Here is an 18,355-nt window from a genome sequence, read left to right as displayed (position 1 = left end):
CACAAACCAGAGCAGTCATGAAGTCAGACCATCTTCCATGAATGAACACCCTCCATCAGTCACGTCAGCCTCAGTCAGGGTGATAATATAAACACTGTGAACGGTAGGGACCACCTTGACCACAGCCACAAACCGGGCACATCCACAATGTACCTTTTACTGACTCTTACTCAAATACCGATTTCCCCCTTTCTGATATTTTTCAGAATTCGGAGTGGTTAGGGTTGTTTTGCAATGCATCTGTTTTTAAAAAGGAAAACATCTGTTTTCCACCGAGGAAACATTAGCCATTATTTAATTATCTACATTAATGAAAGGCAGAGGGAGCAATTATTTTTTTGGAATCACAGGCCATTTCATATACATAGTGAAGAACTGACTATATACAAACATACAGTTTGCAAAACATTGCAAAATCTGCAAGGAGAAGCACCTACTTGTCACTGTAACCTATCTTTTTTCTTCCACTAACACCCAACATCATCCCAAAGTAAAAATCAATTTCCAAATGGAATAGAATCATGTTGGCAGCACAAGAAATGTGAAAAAAAGATTGCCATCTGGAAAATGAGTATTAATAACTAAAGAACTTCAGGTTCTAACATAAATGAAAGATATTTAAAAGATCTTGACAATATTCCTCTTTCACAAAATTAACCGTATTTTATAGTGTTGAAAAATTCATTGGGAGGCCTCAAATACATTACATGAATTTGCTAAAAGTAATTCAGTGATATTAAAAAATTGACAAAGAACATGCTTTTCTCTGAGAAAGAATGTGTGAAATTGTGTCATATTTATTGAACCCTGCTGTGGTAGGCAAGTAAGATGCTGATTTGCATGGAGTACCACCAAGAATAATGCTCTGTCTCTAGAACTGGGTTTTTTTTTTTTTTTTAAGATGGATGGGAGAAAAGCTGCACTTGGGGGTATTAGCTTTGTTTGATATATTGATGGAAAATGACTTTCTATTGCAATTTTCCATCCTTCTGTGTATTTAGAAATTATGAAGGAAAGAATACATTTTGTTCACTCCCCTCAGTGTTATGCCATCCAGTGAGGCAAGAGAAGAAAACCATCCCACTGCTGCTTGCTGTTTGCTCTGCCTGTATGACTTAAAGGGGAAAAAGTCTGCCTATATCCTCTTAAAATTCAGCTAGAATGTATGCATCAGCGCATGCCTAACAGCAGGGCATTGTGATACTGCCACTGCAGCTTTCAGGATATAATCTAACCCTTGTCATTTTTATCCTCTTCAGAGACATGGGAACAAGAGATTATTAACCCAGTCTCTTATTGTTTGCCTAGACCATAAGATGTAAAGTTACAGATCAGTTTTTGGCTGTTTTAGGGCAGGTTACATGAACCAGAGAAGCAGAGGCAGCCAATCTGCAGAGAGACGATAATGCAAAAAGAGCAGAGAGGAGCAATGAAAAAATATGAAAGGGAGTCCTGAGGAGGTCTGAGGTCCTGGTTCTCTTACTCTCTACCCTATGGATGCATCAGTGAAGAAGTCAGACAAATTCTTCCTCTGTTGCCTTGGGCATCTTTTAGAACAAGTGACACAACTCAATTGGGGAAGCGAGGAGAAAGAAATCACCTAAACTAGATTATATATACCCCATTAGGGAAGGCACCACATATAAGGGTTCTGGGAACTGCTTTAAGTCTGGAACAATAGTAGGTGCTGAGTAAATTTTTCTTGAATAAATGAATGATCATTTCATTTGTAAGGGTAGAAGTGGTGGAAATGACTAGAGTGGTACATGAATTTCCTATGTTATATCAAGAGGCATATCAAGCACAAATATTTGAAACATATAGAGTTACAATGTAATTTAGTTGTTAAGGGCATGTGAATTGGAGCCAGACTCAAACTGAATCCCAGCTTTACCACTTGGCAGGGATGCCATCTTAGACATGTAGGTAACCTCTCAGTGCCTCAATTTCTTCATCTGTGAAGTGGAAATAATTACAGTATCTACCTCAAATAATCTTTGTGAAGATTACATGAGCTGAAAATTAGTAAGTAAAGTGCTTAGAACAGTGCCTGGTACACGTAACCATTCTGAGTGTTAGCTGTCATTTTAATGACTTAACATATCTACTACTAAAATTCCAGACTGTAGTACTCAATAAGTTTATTCTCAATAAGTTATTCTCAGTAAGTTTAGTTTTGCATTATTCTTTACTTTTTTTCATGTCTTTTTGTCCTATCCTCCAGAACAATTTCCACAGTGTTGGGCAATAAAGAGGATACGAAAAGATCTCTGAGATCCTTATTTTCCAGGTGAGGGACCAAGGCCCAGAGTCAGCAAGGGAGTTGCCCAAGACTACAGCTCTCACGGCAGAACCAGACCTAGAATCCAGATCTAACTTCATGTTATTCTCAAACACTGTAATCAAAGAAAAAGATTTAAAAGTGAAATGTATGTAAAATGGATACCCATCACGGAGATGCTAAAAGGTTTTAGTATAGAACTTTAATACTTGATTTTTTGGCAACAGGTAGTGAAGAGTTACAGCTCTCATTAATTTGTAGGAGTCTTTGTAAAATAATTTATTATACACGATACTTGCAGCAGGGCCTGACTTTTTTTTCTAGTTATGCAACTTATGTGAAATTGATGAAAAATGTTTAGCTCAACTTGAAGCGATAAATCACTCATTGTGATGTCCCAGAGCCTAAGAATATAGTTTTTATTAAAAACAAACAAGCAGATAAATAAATCAGTTGGTTTTCTAAAACCAATTTTTGGGTATTCTAAGAGAAACTTCAGTTATAAAACAACTGTGAGCATTGTTCACAACTGTGGGCATTGTTCACACTAGTTACCATTATAATGCAAGCTCTTACTTTTGTGGCCTGGAAGCATCCTCGAATATGGACAGGTGTTCATTCAGAGTTCGTGCATTTCAGTGTGAATGCTCATCGCCAACAGCCACAGCACAGGATAAGTAAACTTCCACTGTCTTTCCCCTATTGTCTAAACTGTTAAGCAATTAGAAGTCCAAGGCATTTACTTAGTTGAGAATAGTGTTTTTATCACCAATTCTATGTCCCTGTTTTTCTAGCGCGTACAAATCACCAAAGTATTTTAACCTCAAATTTTATTTAAATTTAAAAGTTGCCACTAATCACCAAAGAGCAGTTGAGATTCAACCAGGATTCAAGGAAGTCATATAAGATTCCCTGAATTAAAAGAAAAATTTGTAATTTCTTTATCATTTTAAAATTCTGAATGACAAGTCAACCTTTGAATTTATAGATTCTAGCTCATAATAACTTCTTCAGCAGGATATATTGTTCAGAAAAAAAAGAACCTCAAATGCCTGGGTATCTCTTCCACTATATTTTTTTCAACAAACCTTTCAGTTATACCACAAATTACTCTAATATTTGCCATAATCTTCAGAAACAATAGTTTACTCAAGAAAATGTATTAAAAGAAACGGTATACTATAACTCAACTGAACTGAACTATAACAAATCTCTCTAGAAAGAGATAAAAGTTTTATTTTATCTAAAATATTTTAGTAATGTGAGAATCTTTATTCTAAAGACTATGAAGAAAATTAACTCATGTGACCAGTTTAATATCAATATTTACTTAGACAAAGAAAGAAGGCTTCTGCTTTACCATCAAGACCATAAAGAAAAACAATAAAAATATCAGAGAGGTGGCAGATACTGTCTGTGTTAACTGGAGAAAGAAAAGGAAAAGAGTTTCTGTTAAGGCAAGCCTCTTGATATGTTCAGTACTATTTTCCAAAAGAATCTCTTTCAAATTTATTTTTGAAATCTACTTCTCAAATACAATATTAATAGGGAGCTACGGCTAAAGAAAAAGGGACAAAATGCCCTTCAGGTGAATATCAGATGTTTGAGAGTTTCTCTTCCACCTCACTCTGCTCTCTAGTGGTGAACAGCACTGTTCAATAGTTTATAATATATTTTCTAAGAAAAAGAAAAAGTGGATTTGAGGTCAGTGTCTCATGTGTCTCAATATCTGATTTGTATTTTAATATTAAGATTTAGTTGTTTACATTATTTAGGAATGAATTCCTTTAAACTCTTCCAGATTATATATGTTGCCGTACTCCAATATGTTTATAAAGAATATGGATAAATTTCAACTTTAAATGAGTTTGAGGCTTAAATAGTTTCCAGATATTAGAAGAACTAGAACTAGTTGGAAGATGATCTAGGTAAACCCCTTAAAAAAATGAAACTTAGTTCTTCTTCTTCAAAAAAAATGGATATATTAAATGGAAGAATATGTATTTTCTTTTAATTTAAAGCTTCTGTATTCAATACTTAGGCTATTTCTTGCCAGTTGCATTTAATTTTATTAACTGTATAATTTTAAATAATGTTTATAAAATGAATTGCATCAAATAGAAAGATTTGTCGAGGATCATTACTGTATAGGTAAACAGGTAGTTACAGTTTAAATCTCTGATGTTGCTTACAAATTTCTAGTCCGTCAAGCAACAGACATTTGTTCTGTCTAACAAATCTACTGCAGAATAATTACAAGTTCTTGGTGGAGATCTTAAACAATTATAAGGGATCATTCCCCTTAACACTTTAATTTTATAAAAGAGAAGCTTTAAAATGACACCAGGATAAGACAGTTCTTTGTTTCACTCAATTTAATTAAATGGTCTATTTCGTCTATAAAGATCAAATTAGGCACTTATTCAATCCCGAAATTCTTAGATTAATTAAAAACAAAGTTGCTACTCCTACATTTATGAGTGAGCCATTAATGTATAGTATAAATAAATAGATACACTTACCTGGAATTAAAACAGAAAGAACTGAAAACGCTTGAGAAAGTTTCATTAGATAGAAAAGAAACTGAAGCAGCAGTATCCACTACCACCGGCTCAGCCTTTTGGCTTTTGTAAAAAGTGGCAGCAATACCAGTTCAGGCCCAGTACCCTTGTGTTATGTAACATCTCATTAATATTAGCCATCAAACTGCTACCAAGCTGCTGAGGCACTAGAGGGCAAGAGTGTCACATGCAAGACCGGTCGGCAAGGGACAGGTTTGGGTACCACTTCGGGAAGACAGATGCTAACTAAGCTGATAAATAACACAATGCCTGAACGCAGCAGCGAACTTGTAATGTTCCTCAAACAATATTTAAAATGTCAATTTTCTGTCTAGCTGAAGAGTTAACAGGTTAATAAATCTGCATAAGCAAATAACCACACCATGCAAAACTTTCGGGATTATATTTACAAACCTACAGTCATCCAGGAAGCTTTTTTTTTTTTTTTTTTTTCTCCACTGTCTAAATAAACTTATTTAAAACAGTAGGGAAAGGACGATTAAATAAAACGAGAGGCGGTTTCGGGACCCCTTCAAACCGCGAGAAACTTGCCCTGACCGTGCGCGCCGCCTCTGGAGTCCGCATTTCAAGTCGCCGGGGGCCGGTGTCTGGGCGAGGACCGCCCGGTCCCTGGTGGTTCCCTCGGGCTGCGGGCGTCCGCGGGATCCTCCTTCCCGGGTCCTCGGTCTCCGCGGCTCCTCGCGGCGGCCCCGCCGTTCGGGCTTCTCTCAGGGGCGAACGTGGTGCCGGGAGCCCGGCGGGGGCGGCCCCTCCCCTCGCGCGCCCGGGTTCCCGCGGCCGCGGCCGGTGGGTGCCTCGCGGATCCGGGAGCGCGGGCGGCGCCGGGCGGGAGCGGCCGCGGGGCGAGCGCGGCGGACGCGCGGGGACTCTTGCGCTCGCTCCGACGCGCTCCGCGGCCTCGGGACCCGCCCGGCAGCGCCGGCGCCGCCCTCACGCTGCCTCCCGGCTCGCGACCCGCCTGCGCCCGCCCGCCCGCCGGCTTAAGGGGAGAAGGCGGGAGCCGGGGGGCTGGAGGCGCCCCCATCCGCCCGCCTCGCACCCGGGTCTGCCTGCCCGGCCCTCGGCTTGGAGACCCCGGGCGTCCCGCCCCTGTCGTCCGGTTCCGACGGCCACTGCGGGCAGTATTGGTAGCGGCCAACAAGGATGAGAAGGGTTGCGCCGCGCGGGAAGTGGGTGCGAGTCCTTGAGGCGGCGCTGGGAAAGGGGGTCACACCCTCGTCGTCCCCTCTGGTCGCGCTCCCGCCTGTGACACTGGATCTGGTAGAGCGCGGCGGGCGGCTTCGAGGTTGTAAGCCGGGAATTGCCTCCATTTTCGGGCTTTCTAAAGGCCACGTGTTCCAGCTCCTGAAGAAAAATGGAAGGCCAACAACTGGAGCAACATTTTGGATACAAGGTGTGAGGTTACGCTCTTCTAAACTATAGGTTGATCAGGAGCCTCAATCGAATGATTTTTTTTTGTTTTTTCTTTTAGATTCCATTTTGACCCACTAACATAGCATATGTGACAGTTTTAATAAGTGGGGGAAGTGGATCTACTAATGATAACTTGTAGTGGATATTTGTGGTTTTGCTTCGCAGCTACTCGCTCCTCTTCATGGAAACAGTAACCTCATTTATTCTGAGGATCGTACCAGCACCCCTCGGCCCATAAGCTTCAGGTGATGTCAGCCACTACTCTGACTCACTGGGTGACCCACGACTCAGGTGTGGCCATTAGAAGCATTATGTCTTCCTGGTAGCTAGGACTGGTTTACAGAAAAGTATATGACCAAGTCTGGCCAATCAGAGACAAGAAAGCACCGTTTTGGGACTTTTTTTGGCCCCCTTAAGGAAGGGACTCCCTTCCATTGGACTTTGCAGAGTGAGTTGTGAGCTTAGAGCTTCTTTGTGTCACCATGTGAAGTCTGAGAATGAAGCAAATACTCAGGCATACCTGAGAGTTGGAGGAAAGCTAAACCTAGATGGGGATATTTGAGCTCTGAACCCAGCTGCTGCTGAAAAAAGGTCTTAACTTTGGATATTTTCAAATACAAATCACCAAATTCAGTTTTGTCTTAAGGCAGTTTGAATTGAAATGTCTGCCTTGTTGGAATTGAAAGAGACCCAAATGATACAGAAATTAAATATTTTGGTCGTTTATTAACTTTAAGGGGGCATTTGGATACTGTATAGAGAGACCTTCGATTAGATTCTCATGTTTTGAGTTAGCTTGGAATTTTAAAAAGCCTGAAAGTTGTGTATTCTTTTTGCTCTTTTGATAAAGAGGTTACAGAAGTAACTGAACGAATTACTCCTTCTGGAAGCCTATGAAAATGTCAAGATGGTAGAATTCTTTTGCCAGATGACATGTATTAGATTGGTATTTTAAATTAATTAATTAATTTTGTTGTGGTTCCCCGCCCACCCCGCCCCCTCGAGAGTCTTGTGCCTTTCAGGAATTGTAAGAATTTTTTTTTTAAAATGCGTCTTTTCCAGAGAACTTGCTCTGTCATCCAAGCACCTTTACAGTCTTCATTACAGTTATAAAAATAAAAAAAAGTTATTGAACATCTACTAAATGGTCCACCTACTAAATATTAAATAATATTTTAGTAAGAAAATAAAAGCAGGAACCTTCCCTGCTCTTCTGTTACTTATGTATTGATATAGGGGTAGGAGGTCAGGCTCTTCTGCAAGATTTCAGGAAATAGAAAAGATTCATGAATCTTTGATTGGAGGCAGAAATTTCCTGAATCTTTGGGGAGAATTGCTACCTTCACCAGTGATTGCTACTCTAACCATTGAACTGGAAGTACAGACACCTTAGGATTCTGTGTTTTTTTCCTATGAGATAGTCAAGTCTTATAGCTCTATTCCACAAGTTCCCATCTGTGCACATATGAAATTTAAGCCAGTGTAATAGCAGATAGATATGTTGCCTATATTTCCTTCCTCTTTACTTGCCCAGCAGAAGGTAAAGAGGCAATAGATAGCAGTGTCAACCCTTGTCCCCTCTAGCCTTTCCTTCCTGTCTTCTTCCCTAACCCAGGAGTATTAAGGCCAGGGAATAATTTTTCCTCCCAAGAGATTCCAGTTTATGCAACACTCATTTTAGACAGCAAAGAACCTGTGGCAGTGGCCTAAGTAGAGGTGGAGAAGATGTTCTAGCCCAGTGTCTCACATTTGTGAAGAAGCTCAAATTTAGTATAATCTCTAAATGAACTTATACAATATTTTTTTAAAAAATTAATTAATTAATTAATTAATTTTTTTTTGGCCGTGTTGGGTCTTCGTTTCTGTGTGAGGGCTTTCTCTAGTTGCGGCAAGCGGGGGCCACTCTTCATCGCGGTGCGCGGGCCTCTCACCATCGCGGCCTCTCTTGTTGCGGAGCACAAGCTCCAGACGCGCAAGCTCAGTAGTTGTGGCTCACGGGCCTAGTTGCTCCGCGGCATGTGCAATCTTCCCAGACCAGGGCTTGAACCTGTGTCCCCTGCATTGGCAGGCAAATTCTCAACCACTGCGTCACCAGGGAAGCCCTACAATATTTTTTAATGTGATAAATGTGTTAGATTTAGTTTAGACTTATGGGATAAACCACAGTTTTTGTATCTACCTTTAGCATATCTACTATTACTATTTACGTAAATACTGGGGACCTCAAAAATGGAAGTTCAGGCTTCTGTTAACCTCTGAGAAGCCCTGAGGTGATATGAAAAATATTTATCAAGAGACCCAGCTCTGTAAATCAAATACCTGTGGAAACCATTAAAAAGAAAAAGAACAAAACTATGCACTTCTGTATATTGAAATATTCAACCCTTGTATTTAGTCACTCTGAAATAAGACACTGAATGATGGAGATTTAAGAATTTATGCCTTGTATAGTTTAAAAATTATTTGTATCTTTTGATGGTTTTTTTTCCCCTTCCTCTAAATACTTCTATGTGGAGGTGATGATTATGAAGGATTGGAAAACTCATTTCAATTTGCAGAGTCTTCTATTTTTCAGTGTCTAAATTAAAGCAACATACTCTTCTAACAAGTTTTAAAAAATGCAAGTGTTAATAAAGAATACATCAGTATTTCTGACCTGAAATAGCTAGTAAGTGTAGTATTACTTTTCTTGAAAATATTCAGCTTGAATCTATAGTTATAGTAATCAATGACACTGTTAAGCTGCTGAAAGGTAATGGATGAAGATTTGAAAGAAAGCATATTCTAGCTAGAAACTGCTAACTCAGCTCAAGGAAATGTACCCCAACTTTCTTCGTTGTCTCAAGAGATGTTAACTGAAAATAGATCAAAACCAAAAACCTCCCCCAAATGATTGGTTAGGAGGAAGAGAAATGGAAGTGGTATCCGGCTTCTCAAAAGCCACAGAAAAGATGAATTTTACCTGCCTCTAAGTCTCCTTGCAAACATGCCTGTGAAAAGTGTACAAGGTTGAATTAGTAGTATGAAAATCTTGTCTTATTTTATAAAACACCAATTTAAACTTAATAGACTAGATTAGAGCAGTGGTGCTCAAATTTTAGGGTGCATCAGTATAATCTGGAAGGCTTATTAAATCACAGGTTGGTGGGCCCCACCCCAGAGTTTCTGATTCACTAGGAGTCGGGTAGGCCGGAGAATTTGCATTTTAACAAGCTGCCAGGTGAAGCAGATACTGCTTATCTGAGACTCACTTAAGATCCCTTGCATAGAGCATTATTGAGAACAAAGGTTGTGTCTTATGTGGGTCTATAAGAATGAACATTATTATTGTATAAATTATTTGGTTTCAAAACATTCTCTTTTTTATGTTACTCATAATAAATATACAGTAAAGTCAGGATTTTTTTTTAACATCTTTATTGAAGTATATTGCTTTAGAATGTGTGTTAGTTTCTGCTTTATAACAGTGAATCGGCTATACATATACATACATCCCAATATCTCCTCCCTCTTGTGTTTCACTCCCACCCTCCTATCCCACCCCTCTAGGTGGACACAAGCACCGAGCTGATCTCCCTGTGCTATTGCGGCTGCTCCCACTAGCTATCTATTTTACGTTTGGTAGTGTATATATGTCCATGCCCACTCTCTCACTTCGTCCCTGCTTACCCTTCCCCCGCCCCGTGTCCTCAAGTCCATTCTCTGCCTCTGCATCTTTATTCCTGTTCCTGCCCCTAGGTTCTCCAGAACCTTTTTTTGTTGTTGTTGTTTGTTTTTTAGATTCCATATATATGTGTTACCATACGGTATTTGTTTTTCTCTTTCTGACTTACTTCACTCTGTATGACAGACTCTAGGTCCATCCAGGTCACTACAAATAACTCAATTTCGTTTCTTTTTATGGCTGAGTAATATTCCATTGTATATATGTGCCACATCTTCTTATCCATTCATCTGGTGATGGACACTTAGGTTGCTTTCCATGTCCTGACTATTGTAAATAGAGCTGCAATGAAATTGCGATACATGTCTCTTTTTGAATTATGGTTTTCTCAGGGTATATGCCCAGTAGTGGGATTGCTGGGTTGTATGGTAGTTCTATTTTTAGTTTTTTCAGGAACCTTCATACTGTTCTCCATAGTGGCTGTACCAATTTACATTCCCACCAACAGTGCAAGAGGGTTCCTTTTCCTCCACACACTTCTCCAGCATTCTTGCTTATAGATTTTTTGATGATGACCATTCTGATCAGTGTGAGGTGATACCTCATTGTATTTTTGATTTGCATTTCTCTAATGATTAGTGACGTTGAGCATCCTTTCACATGTTTGTTGGCAATCTGTATATCTTCTTTGGAGAAATGTCTATTTAGGTCTTCTGCCCATTTTTAGATTGGGTTGTTTGTTTTTTTGATATTCAGCTGCATGAGCTGCTTGTAAATTTTGGAGATTAATCCTTGTCAGTTGCTTCATTTGCAATATTTTCTCCATTCTGAGGGTTGTCTTTTTGTCTTGTTTATGGTTTCCTTTGCTGTGCAACAGCTTTAAATTTCATAAGGTCCCATTTGTTTATTTGTGTTTTTTTTTTTTTTTTTATTTATTTATTTATTTATTTATTTATTTATGGCTGTGTTAGGTCTTCATTTCTGTGCAAGGGCTTTCTCTAGTTGTGGCAAGCGGGGGCCGCTCCTCATCGCGGTGCGCGGGCCTCTCACTATCGCGGCCTCTCTTGTTGCGGAGCACAGGCTCCAGACGCGCAGGCTCAGCAATTGTGGCTCACGGGCCCAGCCGCTCCGTGGCATGTGGGATCTTCCCAGGCCAGGGTTCGAACCCGTGTCCCCTGCATTGGCAGGCAGACTCTCAACCACTGCGCCACCAGGGAAGCCCTATTTGTGTTTTTATTTCCATTTCTCTAGGAGGTGGGTCAAAAAGGATCTTGCTGTGATTTATGTCATAGTGTTCTGCCTATGTTTTTCTCTAAGAGTTTGATAGTGTCTGGCCTTACATTTAGGTCTTTAGTCCATTTTGAGCTTATTTTGTGTATGGTGTTAGTGAGTGTTCTAATTTCATTCTTTTTCATGTAGCTGTCCAGTTTTCCCAGCACCACTTATTGAAGAGGCTGTCTTTTCTCCACTGTATATTCTTGCCTCCATTGTCAAAAATAAGGTGACCATATGTGTGTGGGTTTATCTCTGGGGTTTCTATCCTGTTCCATTGATCTATATTTCTGTTTTTGTGGCAGTCTTGATTACTGTAGCTTTGTAGTATAGTCTGAAGTCCAGGAGCCTGAATCCTTGAGCTCCATTTTTCTTTCTCAAGATTGCTTTGGCTATTCAGGGTCTTTTGTGTTTCCATTCAAATTGTGAAATTTTTTGTACGAGTTCTGTGAAAAATGCCATTGGTAGTTTGATAGGGATTGCATTGAATGTGTAGATTGCTTTGGGTAGTATAGTCATTTTCACAATGTTGATTCTTCCAATCCAAGAGCGTGGTGTATCTCTCCATCTTCTTGTATCATCTTTAATTTCTTTCATCAGTGTCTTATGGTTTTCTGCATACAGGTCTTTGTCTCCTTAGATAGGTTTATTCCTAGGTATTTTATTCTTTTTGTTGCAGTGATAATGGGAGTGTTTCCTTAATTTATCTTTCAGATTTTTCATCATTAGTATATAGGAATGCAAGAGATTTCTGTGCATTAATTTTGTATCCTGCTACTTTACCAAATTCATTGATTAGCTGTAGTAGTTTTCTGGTAGCATCTTTAGGATTCTCTCTGTTTGGTATCATGTAATCTGCAACAGTGACATCTTATTTCTTCTTTTTCCAATTTAGATTCCTTTTATTTCGTTTTCTTCTCTGATTGCTGTGGCTAAAACTTCCAAAACTATGTTGAATAATGGTGGTGAGAGTGGAGAACCTTGGCTTGTTCCTTATCTTAGTGGAAATGGTTTCAGTTTTCCACCATTGAGAATGATGTTGGCTCTGGGTTTTTCATATATGGACCTTTATTATGTTGAGACAAGTTCCCTCTATGCCTACTTTTCTGCAGGGTTTTATCATAAATGGGTGTTGAACTTGTTGAAAAAGCTTTTTCTGCATCTATTGAGATGATCGTATGGTTTTTCTCCTTCAGTTTGTTAATACGGTTTATCACATTGATTGATTTGTATATATTAAAGAATCCTTGCATTCCTGGGATAAACCCCACATGATTATGGTGTATGATCCTTTTAATGTGCTGTTGGATTTTGTTTGCTAGTATTTTGTTGAGGATTTTTGCATCTGTGTTCATCAGTGATAGTGTCTTGTAGTTTTCTTTCTTTGTGACATCTTTGTCTGGTTTTGGTATCAGGGTGATGGTGGCCTTGTAGATTGAGATTGGGAGTGTTCCTCACTCTGCTGTGTTTTCGAAGAGTTTGAGAAAGATATGTGTTAACTCCTCTCTAAATGTTTGATAGAATTCGCCTGTGAGGCCATCTAGTCCTGGGCTTTTGTTTGTTGGAAGATTTTTAATCACAGTCTCAATTTCAGTGCTTGTGATTGGTCTGTTTATATTTTCTATTTCTTCCTGGTTCAGTCTCGGAAGGTTGTGCTTTTCTAAGAATTTGTCCATTTCTTCCAGATTGTCCATTTTATTGGCATATAGTTGCTTGTAGTAATCTCTCATGATCCTTTGTATTTCTGCAGTTTCAGTTGTTACTTCTCCTTTTTCATTTCTAATTCTATTGATTTGAGTCTTCTCTCTTTTTTTCTTGATGAGTCTGGCTAATGGCTTATCCAATTTTGTCTGTCTTCCCAAAAGAACCAGCTTATAGTTGTATTGATCTTTGCTATTGTTTCCTTCATTTCTTTTCATTTATTTCTGATCTGATCTTTATGATTTTTTTTCCTTCTACGAACTTGGGGTTTTTTGTTCTTCTTCTCTAATTGCTTCGGTGTTTAAGGTAGGTTGTTTATTTGAGATGTTTCTTGTTTCTTGAGGTAGGATTGTATTGCTATAAACTTCCCTTTTAGAACTGCTTTTGCTGCATCCCATAGATTTTGGGTTGTCGTATTTTCATGTCATTGTTTCTAGGTATTCTTTGATTCTTCAGTGATCTCTGGTTATGTTAGTAGTGTATTGTTTAGCCTCCATGTGTTTGTATTTTTTACAGATTTTTTCCCTGTAATTTTTATTTAGTCTCATAGCATTGTGGTCAGAAAAGATACTTGATACGATTTGAATTTTCTTAAATTTACCAAGGCTTGGTTTGTGACCCAAGATATGATCTGTCCTGGAGAATGTTCCATGAGCCCTTGAAAAGAAAGTGTATTCTGTTCTTTTTGGATGGAATGTCCTGTATATATCAATTAAGTCCATCTTGTTTAATGTATCATTTGAAGCTTGTGTTTCCGTATTTATTTTCATTTTCATTTCAAAGTCCCCTACTATGATTGTGTTACTGTCGATTTCCCCTTTTATGGCTGTTAGCATTTGCCTTATGTACTGAGGTGCTCCTATGTTGGGTGTATAAATATTTACAATTGTTATGTCTTCTTCTTGGATTCATCCCTTGATCATTATGTGGTATCCGTCTTTGTCTCTTGTAATAATCTTTATTTTAAAGTGTATTTTGTCTCATATGAGAATTGCTACTCCAGCTTTCTTTTGATTTCCCTTTGCATGAATATCTTTTTCCATCCCCTCACTTTCAGTCTGTATGTGTCTGTAGGTCTGAAGTGGGTCTCTGATAGACAGCATATATACGGGTCTTATTTTTGTATCCATTCAGCCAGTCTATGTCTTTTGGTTGCAGCATTTAATCCATTTACATTTAAGGTAGTTATCGATATGTATGTTCCTGTTACCATTTTCTTAACTGTTTTGGGTTTGTTATTGTAGGTCTTTTCCTTCTCTTGTGTTTCCTCCCTAGAGAAGTTCCTTTAGCAGTTGTTGTAAAGCTGGTTTGGTGGTGCTGAATTCTCTTAGCTTTTGCTTGTCTGTAAGGTTTTAATTTCTCCATTGAATGTGAATGAGGTCCTTGCTGGGTAGAGTAATCTTGGTTGTAGGTTTTTCCCTTTCATCACTTTAAATATGTCCTACCACTCCCTTCTGGCTTGCAGAGTTTCTGCTGAAAAATGAGCTGTTAACCTTATGGGGATTCCCTTGTATGTTATTTGTTGTTTTTCCCTTGCTGCTTTTAATAGTTTTTCTTTGTATTTAGTTTTTTTTTTTTAAATGAACTTTTTAAAAAATTAATTAATTAATTTATATGTATTTTTTTAAATGAACTTTTTTTAAAAAATTAATTTATTTATTTATATTTTTTAATTTTTTTGGCTATGTTGGGTCTTCGCTTCTGTGCGAGGGCCCTCCCCAGTTGCGGCAAGTAGGGGCCACTCCTCATCGCGGTGCGCGGGCCTCTCACCCATCGCGGCCTCCTCCCGCTGCGGAGCACAGGCTCCAGACGCGCCGGGTCAGCAGCTGTGGCCCACGGGCCTAGTCGCTCCGCGGCATGTGGGATCCTCCCAGACCAGGGCCTGAACCCGTTTCCTCCCCTGCATTGGCAGGCAGACCCTCAACCACTGCGCCACCAGGGAAGCCCTGTATTTACTTTTTGATAGTTTGATTAATATGTGTCTTGGCGTGTTTCTCCTTGGATTTATCCTGTATGGGACTCTCTGCACTTCCTGGACTTGATTGACTCTTTTCGTTTCCCATATTAGGGAAGTTTTCAACTATAATCCCTTGAAATATTTTCTCAGACCCTTTGTTTTTCTCTTCTTCTTCTGGGACCCCCTATAATTTGAATGTTGGTGCATTTAATGTTGTCCCAGAGGTCTCTGAGGCTGTCCTCAATTCTTTCCATTCTTTTTCTTTATTCTGCTCTGCAGTAGTTATTTCCACTATTTTATCTTCCAGGTCACTTATCCGTTCTTCTGCCTCAGTTATTCTGCTATTGATCCCTTCTAGAGAATTTTTAATTTCATTTACTGTGTTGTTCATCATTGTTTGTTTGCTCTTTAGTTCTTCTAGGTTCTTGTCAAACGTTTCTTTTATCTTCTCCATTCTATTCCTGAGATTTTGGATCATGTTTACTATCATTAGTCTGAATTCTTTTTCAGGTAGACTGCCTATTTCCTCTTCATTTGTTAGGTCTGGTGGGTTTTTTGCCTTGCTCCTTCATCTGCTGTGTGTTTCTGTGTCTTCTCATTTTGCTTAACCTACTGTGTCTGGGGTCTCCTTTTCGCAGGCTGCATGTTCGTAGTTCCCATTGTTTTTGGTGTCTGCCCCCAGTGGCTAAGGTTGATTCAGGGGGTTGTGTAGGCTTCCTGCTGTAGGGGAGTGGTGCCTGTGTTCTGGTGGATGAGGCTGGATCTTGTCTTTCTGGTGGGCAGGACCGCATCTGGTGGTGTGTTTTGAGGTTTCTGTGTACTTATCATGATTTTAGGCAGCGTCTCTGCTAATGGATGGGGCTGTGTTCCTGTCTTGCTAGTTGTTTGGCAGAGGGTGTCCAGCACTGTAGCTTGCTGGTCGTTTAGTGGAGCTGGGTCTTAGCATTGAGTTGGCGATCTCGGGGAGAACTTTCGCCGTTTGATATTGCATGGAACCAGGAGGTCTCTGGTGGACCAATGTCCTGAACTCAGCTCTCCCACCTCCGAGGCACAGGTCTGACACCCGGCGGGAGCACCAAGATCCTGTCAGCCTCACGGCTTTTTGCCTCTGGAGCTTAGAAATCCCAGCAGTTTTTGTTCAGTCTAGTCTGCCACAGCCCAATCCTTTGCTGTCTATCCTATAGATTTTTCTTGGTTTATACCAGTTAGTACCTCTTACTTCACTCTCTGAACTTTCAGGAAATCTGAGGTCTTTGCCAGCATTCAGTAGGTATTCTGTAGGAGTTGTTCCACATGTAGATGTAATTTTGATGTATTTTTGGGAGGAAGGTGATTTCCATGTGTTACTTCCTCCGCCATCTTGAAGGTCCCACCTAAAGTCACGATTTTAATTTGCTTCTAATAGTCAATTAGGTAAACTATCAATGAAACGGAAATGGTTTGTTAAAAACTATAGGGCCTTTGGCATAGTAAAAAGTAGCAAGATTTGGAAACAGGGTAACAGATGCTACACTCTTACCTCCTTGAGGGCTGTATCCCTCCCTGGTTCATTTTGTGTCTTCCACTGCCCCAGGTACAGGGCCTTGCACAACAGTGGTCATTTAAAATGAACTAAAGAAGAGAAAGAAGTTATTTTCTTAGATAATTGGTAATGTTTTACATTGTCCCTGATAAAGGAAATCACCTATTATATTCTGTCATTAAAAGTTTTTTTATTTCTTAGCCAAAAAATACCTCTACACATTATTTTCTATCATTTTTGTTTAATTTTCAAATGCTTTGTCCTCAAAAATAGCTATTTCCCTAATGTGCAACTAGTTTAAGTTCTTCTGTTCTGATCATAAATGTATGTAGTTAATTACCAGCCTTGGGTGATGACTATTTGGCAGTATAAACATATTCATATCTATAGGTTTAGCATAAAGTATTGAAATAACTGTTGTTTTGCTTCATTTTAATGGGGAAATACAAGCAATCATCAGATTGTAGAACATACTGTGTGAGTCTTCAAAGCTATCTCAATATTCAGGCAGGACCAAACATCATTAACGTGTTTCTTTGATCTAGCTCGCAACATTAAAACATCATTTTATAGCTTGGCCTCATGCCATGTAGTACAAGAGAGATTCACTGTGAGAGTAAAATGGATGATTTCTCTTTCAATCTGTGTGAAAACAGCCTTCATAGAAAGACCCCAGAATACTTTCCCTACCTATAATGATGTTTCTCCATTATATCTGTTCCTTCGATTTCAAGAGGTTGAAGAAAATAATAAATATTCAAGAAGTAGGAGTTGTATGAATTAATTTTATTTTGCTCCTCTGAAAGTATCTTTGGAATAGTGATATAAAAAGTTGTTAGAAAAAAGAGAAATAGCAGAGAAAATTGAGATGCCCTGTACATTGTGGATTGACATATCCAATATTCTTAGGCTTGAGGCGTTTGGACTGAATTCTCCGCCAAACATTTGAATTAGAGAACTGTGAGTATAAATAGATGAAAATTTAATTGGGATAGGGAGAATTTATGTGTCTAGTTTTTCTCCCTCAGACATGAGCAAGAACTCTCAGTAGTCATAGAAGAAATAGAAGATGGGAACTCAGCTCACTTAGCATCAGATTTGTGTTGTTCAGCATCTTCTGCCTTCTGAGAAAAAAAACCAGTAGATGCCCTCATTCATTTTTCTTAAAACTCACACTTGAAGTCAAACACGTACACAGAAACGAAATGAAATTACTGGAACCTATTGGTTAAACCCAAAGATTTTTCTCTAAAGTCTCATTTTACTCGGGAATCCATGATCATTTTATTTTCCCTCCGGAAGGTAGAGCTCAGCCCTCTGGAAAAGATAAATAAGTGTTGATTGGACGAATGAATCCAGATCTTAAAATGTTCTTTTCCTTAAGCCCTGTATGTAACCTATATTTAAGAATTAATCTTTGAAAGATTCCATTCACAGTTTGTGCCTATGGTTTTATATATAAATTATACATTTAGAACTCAATTCTCTTGTTGATCAGGGCAGGGAATAGGGTTAGTGCAGACCCTCTAGAGTTCTAAAACTTGTCATAGCCTTGTATTTACAGCAAGAGAAAAAATCTTAAACTGGATTAAAGGGCTTGGGATGGTAATAGAAGTATTTTTTATCCAAGCCTGACTATTCTGGGGGCAACAGCTTTCTGGCTCTTGTGAAAAATCTTAACTTTAACTCAATATAGAAAACTCTTACTTTTCATTATAGGATAGAATTTAAACAAAATGAAGCCAGGAGAACCATGTCAACTTAATTTATATTACTTTATAAATAATAGACTGTGTGTTAGCATTCCTTGAAGTCAGTCTTGGTTATTTTATATACATGTTTGTCTCTGTGAGTTTTATATAACTCCTTTACCTAAGAAATTAACCATTTTGACAAAGAGTAATGATAGAACCTCTACACATTAATAGCAACAGGGATGGCAATGAGACAGAAAACAAGAACT

The 18,355-nt window shown here is 38.9% G+C and overlaps 1 protein-coding gene across 3 annotated transcripts in view; it reads right to left on the bottom strand.

Annotated features, from left to right (window-relative positions):
- Positions 1–4,913, bottom strand: part of LOC118895162 (bifunctional heparan sulfate N-deacetylase/N-sulfotransferase 3) — a 141,186-nt gene extending 136,273 nt beyond the window's left edge. For all 3 annotated transcript variants that reach the window (XM_036851962.1, XM_036851963.1, XM_036851965.1), the window contains exon 1: positions 4,804–4,913. The gene's annotated coding sequence lies outside the window, so the exon portion shown is untranslated. The remainder of the gene's footprint in view (positions 1–4,803) is intronic.
- Positions 4,914–18,355: the final 13,442 nt, after the last annotated feature.

Source organism: Balaenoptera musculus, chromosome 5, assembly GCF_009873245.2.
Source record: "Balaenoptera musculus isolate JJ_BM4_2016_0621 chromosome 5, mBalMus1.pri.v3, whole genome shotgun sequence".
In the NCBI taxonomy this organism is placed as follows: Eukaryota; Metazoa; Chordata; class Mammalia; order Artiodactyla; family Balaenopteridae; genus Balaenoptera; species Balaenoptera musculus.
The sequence above is the reverse complement of the archived record's forward strand: the minus strand, read 5'-3'. Positions and strand labels throughout refer to the sequence as shown.